We start from the raw sequence: 8,602 nt of genomic DNA, 5'->3' as shown, positions 1-8,602 counted from the left end.
ATTGATCCATAGAATTAACTTGTTTTGCAAGTGAAAAATGTGCTCATATATCTCATTGGACTTAATACTGTTCGCCCTAGAACAGATCCACTTTTAGCATGTGTTGTGTGTGTGTGTGCGTGTGCGTGCCATATTATTTGCCATATAACTGACAGTTAATTATATACAAATCTCTAGGGCCTTGACACAATTTCTCGTGACTATATAATTGTGTTTCAGGCTTTTCGTTGTGTATACCTAGGCCACTATCACTGCAGTTTATTTCTTATGAGAACTGTCCAAATTAATTTGCAGAAAAGCTTAGAAATCTTAATTTTAAATAGCAACTATTACATTAATAATAATTATCATTATTAACTAATAAACTGGGGCACAATCCAAGCAATTTTAAGCAATTTCTAGTCTTTGGGACTAGCAATATGAAAAGTATGTAAACTCCAATTCATTTGCCAAACTTGTTCCATCCTCTTCATTATGCTGAAAACTTTTAACAGATGTTCAAATGTATTTTAGACCAGAAATTCACATACCCACTAGCAAGAGCTCCAATCAGGATCCTTCTCTCCTCCAGCTGTACACTTTTCAGGTCTAGGCAAAGCCATGGCAGAGCCTGGAGTTTTGGTCCTAGATGTTCAAAAACATAAAGATTTCACACCTCCATTATTGTGGGTGCTTCCTTGGTTATATCTAGATATTTTTACATATTTCATGCTCCACATGGAATGGTCTTGCGCTGGCATAAACTGATACCCTGCTTTCAGTGGTGATAACAATATTTCTTATCAGGATCACCTTTGCAGATCATCACAACCTTGTGATTCTAAGTGGTTCACAATACAAAAACCATAAAAATCACAGGATATCATAATAACAGCATTACAATATCTGGCTCCACTAACAGCTTAGCCTCAGCACTGAGGGAAAAGCCAGGTCTTCAAGGCCTTCTGGAAGGCTAACAGGGTTGGGGCTGTCTGGATCTTGGGGGTAATCCCTGTACAAGAGTGTGTTTGACATGGTACTCCCTACTAGTTGCTGTTGAGATTGACTCATATGCAAATGTCTCCCCCTGATATGTAGGTCAGCTATGAAGCTATGAAGATCACTAGGTTGCATGTCTTTCTTCTAAATCATTTTATATTTTTGTTTTTTGTTTTTTTAAATCTTTCTGGTGTTTGGCCATTAGGCAAATAAATAAATAACATACTGATGTTTTACCTTTTTGAATAACAAAATTCATCTAACCCATTAACTAATTTGAAGAATACATTCCACATTGCACCCAAGTTCTCCAACAGAATAATTATTTACTTACTACTTATTTGTTTATTATGTTTGTGCCTGGGTGTCTGGGTGATGGATAGGCCAATCTGAGTCCCACCTTACAAGTTGGCCTTCAGTGGGAGTAAGTACCTTCATTTATGGGACAAGATGAGGGCCCATTATCTGTGTCTTTCTGTGGTGTTTAATGTGTGCCTGTGTTAAATTATAAACAATGGGAAGTGTATGGCCCTACTGTCAAAGGTAGATGAAGGGCGAGTGCAGGAAAAGGGGATGTGCTGAATCTCAAGTTAAGAGACAGCAATATCATGCAAAGTAATGGAAAATAATTATGGGCCCAGGACCAATAAATATCTGCATAACTATCATGCCTACCAGAGATCCAGCAAAGAGTTTCAGTTTCCCCTGGATGGGACTTTTGATTTGAGCTGGACGGCCCAACTTGGCTTTTCATTTTCCCCACGGTTCTTGACAATCGGTATGCAACTGCCTAACCCTGCTCTTTTCTCCAACAATTCTGTGTGAAAGTTGCTTTCTCTCCCCCTTTCCCTGGGGAGATTTGCCTTCTTGTCTCCTTGCCCCACCCTGTTGTCTGCACAGATGTGCTCCCTTGAATCCACTGCTTGGAACATGACACCTAGCCTCAAAACATCCCTCAGCGCCAAGCTGAAACTTTTAAGCCGTTACTTTTCCCTCCTGTAAAAGCCTGCCTTCCTTGTCCCTGCCTGATACTATCAGCCTGACTACGTGAAAGTTTCCCCCAGATTTTAAGTTACTGGAAAGTGACTAGCCGCAGCCCTGTACCAAGGCAATAAAAAGACAAAGTGCCCTCTGCAGAATCCCTCACCTTGCGGGAAGAAAACCTTCCAGAAACTTGCTTTTCCTCCTTTGATTCTTTTTCTTCCCTTCCTGAGAAATCGGATTGCTGAGTAAAACTCCAAATGATTTATTTGTATACTGCCTGCTTTGAATAGGAGGAGGGAATGGTCAAGAGAGGGGAGGAAGAGGGAGCAAAGAAGTGTGTGTGTGAGACAGAATGTGAATTTATTTCCTGACCTTGGCTAAGCTATCTTCTTTCTGGGTGAATATATTATGGTTTCAAATAAATTAATGTGTCTATTGTATTTCAAATTTTTAAACTGCTTTTGTTTGCCTGACTGGCAAAAGGGAGTGGGAATATTTCTTAGATAAATAAGTGTTCATTTTCTCTAGTGTACCTTTAGTTTAATAGTTATTTAAAATGTTGTACATTAATATGAGTTTTTGCAGCTGCATGTTCTATGCCTGTTATCTAGGTCTTGTGTTTTGCTAAACTATGCATTTTAGCTTGGGTAACTGGGAATTTGCACATGCCCAGAGACTATTTATAATAGGGATTTCCTTTATACTGCTTTCTTTCTAAACCCATGGACTGTGAAACTTTCAAAACCTGTGAGTTCCTATAAAACATCTGGAGAGAGATTTATTGTGTAAAACTTGGCTTTCATTTTATTGCACTGTTGTGGGAATTTATTTTTAGTTTTTTCACACTCTTGCTACAGGGAAAAAAAGCAAGGGATTCTCCTGGTAGCCACATGGAGGGTTCTTTCTAACCCACCCCTCTTTGTGGGAGACCCTCTCTCCTTCATAGAGATCTCTGTGAGGTGTCAAAAAAAGGGGGAGCAGGAAGGTAAAACAAGAAAAAAGTCTCCTCTTAGGGAAATTCTGCTTCTTGAGGCTTCTCGTCCTTCCCCTTTCTGGCACAAAGAAATCTTGGTATTCACTGTTTCTCTTTGCAATTCATTTATCTCTTTCCCCAGCCTAGATGGGTGGAAGAAGGGGGGCCCATTAGCTCCTCGTCTCAAGGTTTTCCTGACTTTCCCTCTTCTTTGAATCAGCACAGCAACAAAACTTTTAAAATCTAATTTCTTTTGATGATATTATTCTGGGGTAAAACCCTGATGCTCTCCTTGTCATAACTCTTTCCCCTCCCTGTCTTGTTTTCTCTCTCTTGAAGGGTTGGGGTGTGCATGCACGCGCGTGTGAAGCCTCTCCTCTCTAGCTGAAGAAACTAAGAATAAGAAGGATAGAAAAGAGGCTGGAAAAATGGGACTGCACCATTCCATAAAACTTCAAGTTATAAGCCTGTGTGTTCCAGAGAAGTTAAAGCACAAGTTTAAAGCAGGACTTTTAATAAGTTTAAAAAAGGATTTTTAATTCAAGGAGTTGGTGTTTGAACGCATGGTTTATTTCCTGGTGCTACTAGTTTAATGCTTAAATAACCCTGAAAAGTTAATGTATATTTATTGTCAGTGTTTTCATGTTTTCTGCACATGTACAAAATTTTATTATAGCTTTGTTGTATTTTGGACTCCACCATATCCAGATGTTACTAACAAATACAAGTCAGAAACTATGACATGGTCAACTTTGAAAATCTGTTTTTGTTCATGTCATTCCATAATAGACTCTTTACTGTGCTGCTTATCTAAAACTTTGCACATTTTTCTTTCCTTATTCCAATAAGGAGTAATTTGTATTAGAAATATGTTGTTTCAGTTTATTTCATTATAGATTTTGAGTTTAGCGCTGCCACAGCAGATTCCCTGTGAAATCCCAACACATTGCGTTCCAACAGAGGACCATCAGGTTGTTTTAGATCTAAAAAAAATAAAAAATCCTGCCTATTTCTGCTCAGTACTGGTGGCCTGTCTACTATAGTATACCCTTTGGATGGGTAGAATATTGTCTTTAACCAAAATGTTTTAGCCCATTTTACAACAGACTGAAGCAATGATTCAATCTGCAGTCCCAGCCGCAGGTTTTTACTTGAGACCTGATGACTAGCTGGTGAACTGCCAAGTGCTACAACTGGGTGCTACTAACCCCCAACTGCCTTCTTGACAAGCCTCACTGCTATAAACTGTGAGAGTTGACCTGTCTGAATGCATGCATCATAGAGCCAGAAAGGCATCTATGCTGAGAATCACTGTATTGCCCCACTTGAACAAGCAAGCAGTTAACCAACATTCCTTCCACATCCTATGGTGAAGAAGGGCTAGCTGAAATATAATTTGGTTAATCATCATCATTATCATCACCACCATCATCGTCATCCTTAAATTATTTAAAATTTGGACAGCGGCACCCTAAAAGCCTTTGCCCTGCCATGATACTGTTTCTGCATTGTTTGTAGTGTTGGCTTTGTATTTATTTAATTTATCTACAGTAGGGCTGGATTATACTTGAAACTATGGAGCTGTCTATTGAAAACTATTTCCAAAACATTGGTAACCTAACCTTTGTAAGTTGACTGTAGGCAATGCAACTCTACCCTCCCTTTCTCATTCCCACCTGTATTATTTTAATGGGCTCACATGGATTGAAAATTGTAACATGTGAATGCTTTCAATTGGATAAAGGAGGATAGAACATGGGGTAACTTTATTATGAAGAAATAAGTGTTCCTTAAAATAATATCATTTATTTATTTATTTAACTCCACCACATTAAATAGACTCTGGGATGGGAGGGACCTTGTAGATTTAGATGGCTGTACCCTAGTGTGTTCCTACTCCAGGAGCTAAGTTCTGAGCATGTTCCTAATTTAAAAGATTTTATTCACAAAGTATAAAGAATAATTTTCCCTGGTCTAAAGTCTTAGAAATCAAATGGGCTTTGCATAAAATCTTGCTAATATGAAATCTGATTCTAATGGCATCTCTGATTCTTAGTTTCTTTGCTTAAAGGTGGCATTACAAAAACACATGGCCCTAGATTTACTATGACAAAGGAAAAGCTTACATTCTTTTGCAAAGAAAAAGTTGTTTTATGTGGACAAACTGTTCAGATTTTAAATATATAGTTTCTTTTCAAGAAGCTGCAAATGTCACTAAAATAGCATGTTTCATGCCTTACTTTTTTTTCCTCCCACTTAGAAGCATGGGGTAAAGTTTTAAAATGGATGTCAATTATTCTCTCTCCTAATTTTAATAGTGATTAAAATATGCAACAGCTCTGCTTTGCACCAAGTATATGCAGAAGAAACACAAACCTCCCAAAACAGTTTTGGGAACTTTTAAGGGAACCATTTTAATTAAAACAGTTGTGAAACTTAAAATATTTTATTTTATTTTTTATTTCAGAGGAGGGAATTGTAAGATACTTTGTGGGGCCAAATTAAAGCCCGTAACCCAAACACATCTTCCCAGGTAAAACAAAGCACAGGCTCAGCAATACGGTGTCAAATTGGGCAACTACCCCATTACTGAAACACTTCCCCAGGAAAATTACAATGTCAGTTTAACCATAGAACATTCAGAAAGCCACTATTATCCCGTATTTTAACCATTATTAAAAACAAAGTTAGCAATAAATAAAATGTCACTGGACAATCTAGGTTGCACTCAAGCATCACAGGAAACAGTTTTTGGGTCTGGACAATTTCAGTCATTGAGCTTTTTCTCTCCTGCTTTGCTAAAGAGTTGAACTTTGGTATTGGAGAACACTCTTGAGAATACCATGGACAGCCAAGAAAACAAACAAATGGATCACCAAACAAATAACCCAGAGGCTTCATTCGAGACACAAATGATCAGGCTCAAATTATCCTACTTTGGGCCTGTTACACAAAGACTAGCTCTCTGGAGAAGATTCTAATGCTGGGAAAAGTGGAAGGAAAGAGAAGAATGACCAGCAGCAAGGTGGACAGACTCACAGTAGTGATGAGTGCACCAATCGAAGAACTGAAGGACCAGGTTGGGGACAGATCATCATGGAGAAAATCTATCTATGTTGTTGCTTAATGTCAGCAAAGACTTGATGGCATGGAATCAATCAATTAATACCTAAGGGGATTAGAAAGTTCAGTTAAACAAAATATATGAACCACACAAAAAAGTTAAAACCACAGACAGTTTTGAAAATCAAAACCATAACAAAGACCATGTCAGTAGTGACAGAAAATACACAAAATGGCACAGAGAAGAAATGGTTCTTTAATTGGTGCTGAAAACTACTTAGACTTGGCACCAACCATAACAGGAGAGGAGGAAATTCAACCACAGGGCTCTTGGATTGGAAACTGCCTCTCTCCAGTTGCTGAACAGCAAATGTGTGGGTCTGCAAAACCTGAAGAGGGCATTCCTACCTCTTTTAATTGATGAGCAGCTCCCTAAGAAATATGGCAACCCATTGGACATTCTGGTATCAAGTGGCCTGAGGCTTTAGATGTCAGCCCAAGTATCTTGAACTTTGCTTGGTTGTATAGAGATGGGCTGTACCACTTTTTGAAAGCTAGGGTAATATGTTCACGGCAGCCTATTCTTAAGCAGCAAGAGAAAAGAAGGTTATCAGAAACAGCCATTTATTAATTAGGATAGTTTAGCATTACCTTCCCCAACTTGATGCTCTCCAGAACTGTTACACTTCACTTCCTATAACCCCTAGTCACCATCTAAAGTCTGCAGGGTGACAACACAGCCAGTATTCTAAACCTGAGATTAATGGGAAAAAACCTCTGCTGCAGTTAAAGGATTATTTTCAAAAGATACAAAATGTGTAACAATTAAGTCTAAAAGATTTTTATTAAAATGATTGGTACTGCAATGCTTTTTAGCAGGAAGAGTTAGAGTCCATGTGGGATATTTGTGCTTTGCTTCATATGTTGTGATTTCTCAGATTAATTTTCTCCTCAGTCTGCAACTTTTCTCTCTCTCTTTCGCTCTGTTCATTGACAGACTGTGACTGTGCTAGTGATGTGGCATCCATTGTATAAGCAGGTGTCCTGATAGCGATGCAGGTGTTCTCTCACTTTCTGGCATACTCCAGTCCTATGGGAATAAATAAAATTGCTTCTCCATAGAAAATATTTTCGATGTGTCCTTGAAGACAGTGCTTGAAACTGTGAAGTGCCCAATTATGCACTAGCATCTGAACAGAGTTTGGCCACTTAAATGCTGATTTCAAGCAAGGGTTACTGTGAATTCATAAAATATTAGCAAAATATTAAAGCAGTATTGTATAGCTCGGTGTAAGAATTATTATCAGTGCAAATCTATGCATGCTTATTTGAAAATACATTCTGCTGTATATCTTTGGGGGGGGCGGTGTTATTACAAGTAAGTGTGCATAGAATTGGGATTTATCGTTCAAGTCAACATGCATAAAATTGCACTGGATGTCCTACAGTTTCAATGTGCATAACAGCTCATAGGGTGATATCTAAAGTTCTAAACCTGAGCTTCTGTGTAGAGCTTGAATTAAGAATGCCAGTTATAAAATTAATATTTCTCACCATTGGGATGCTGGATGAGCTTGAATTGAACAAAAGAAAACAAGTAATGGCTGCTTAGTAATTTGCCACAGAAGCAGAGCAATTAAGCAGTTCCTTGAAACCATTTATTTAGACATGAGTGCTGTGCAGGCCTCCATAGAAGAGATCTGCTATGGCAATTACAGCTAATGACTTTCATACTTGATTTGCTGAAAAACTGTGGATCAGGTATATAATACCAGAAAATTCTCCTTAGGATGCCAAAGTTGCCATGGATCCCCAGTTCATCTCCATTCTAGAGAAGCATTTATGTTGGCAGGAGAATGTTAGATTTTAAGAGCAACAAGAAGTGGACTTTCACTTTTTAAAATATAAAAAGATAGTTTGAATTTCCTTGATAGTCTTTTGATACTGTAAATGATAAGAAATGCTTTTCCCAGGCACATTAGATCTCAATCAAAAGAGAAACTAAGATACAATCCTAGCACTATATATATTTGGTAGCCACCATAATGGTTGACTGGAGAAGGAAGGAGAAAAACTGTTTCTGAGAGATGGCCCATGCAAAGAGCTGGTCAAAAACAACCATTTGAAAGTCTCCTTTATGTTTGTGGGCAGAGAAATTGAGTGGGTAATTTCTCTGAAATTTTCTAGGAGAAAGGAAAAACTATCTTTTAATTTCTCAAGAACAGGAACTTGTTGAGAAATTGCACTGGATGTCCTACACATTTAATTTCTCTGTTTGCTGTGAAGTGGTGCTACTACTAAAAATGTCAGTGGAGGAGCTCTTATGAAGTCTTCTTGGCAATTGAAAAAAAAAAACAGGGAGGCTGGAGACCACAGGACATTCACACATCTGCTTTGGCCAACTGGTAACTAAATGTATGCAAGAACGCCACACTCCACCCTTCCTATTCCCCTGAAATTCTCTTCTTTGAAAAAAAATGTCTTAAGCAAATTCTCTTTCAACAAATGAAAATGTGTAGAAAACAATCCACAATAATTTCTCTACCCAGCATTATGCATGCATCCATGCCAGTAATTTCACCCCTCAATGAACTGTATTCAGTG

The sequence above is a fragment of the Python bivittatus genome, unplaced genomic scaffold (genome assembly GCF_059951505.1).
Source record: "Python bivittatus isolate LINGU-HERP-01145 unplaced genomic scaffold, Pbiv_v1 ctg000020_np1212, whole genome shotgun sequence".
Classification (NCBI taxonomy): domain Eukaryota; kingdom Metazoa; phylum Chordata; class Lepidosauria; order Squamata; family Pythonidae; genus Python; species Python bivittatus.
This window is presented reverse-complemented; position numbering follows the sequence as displayed.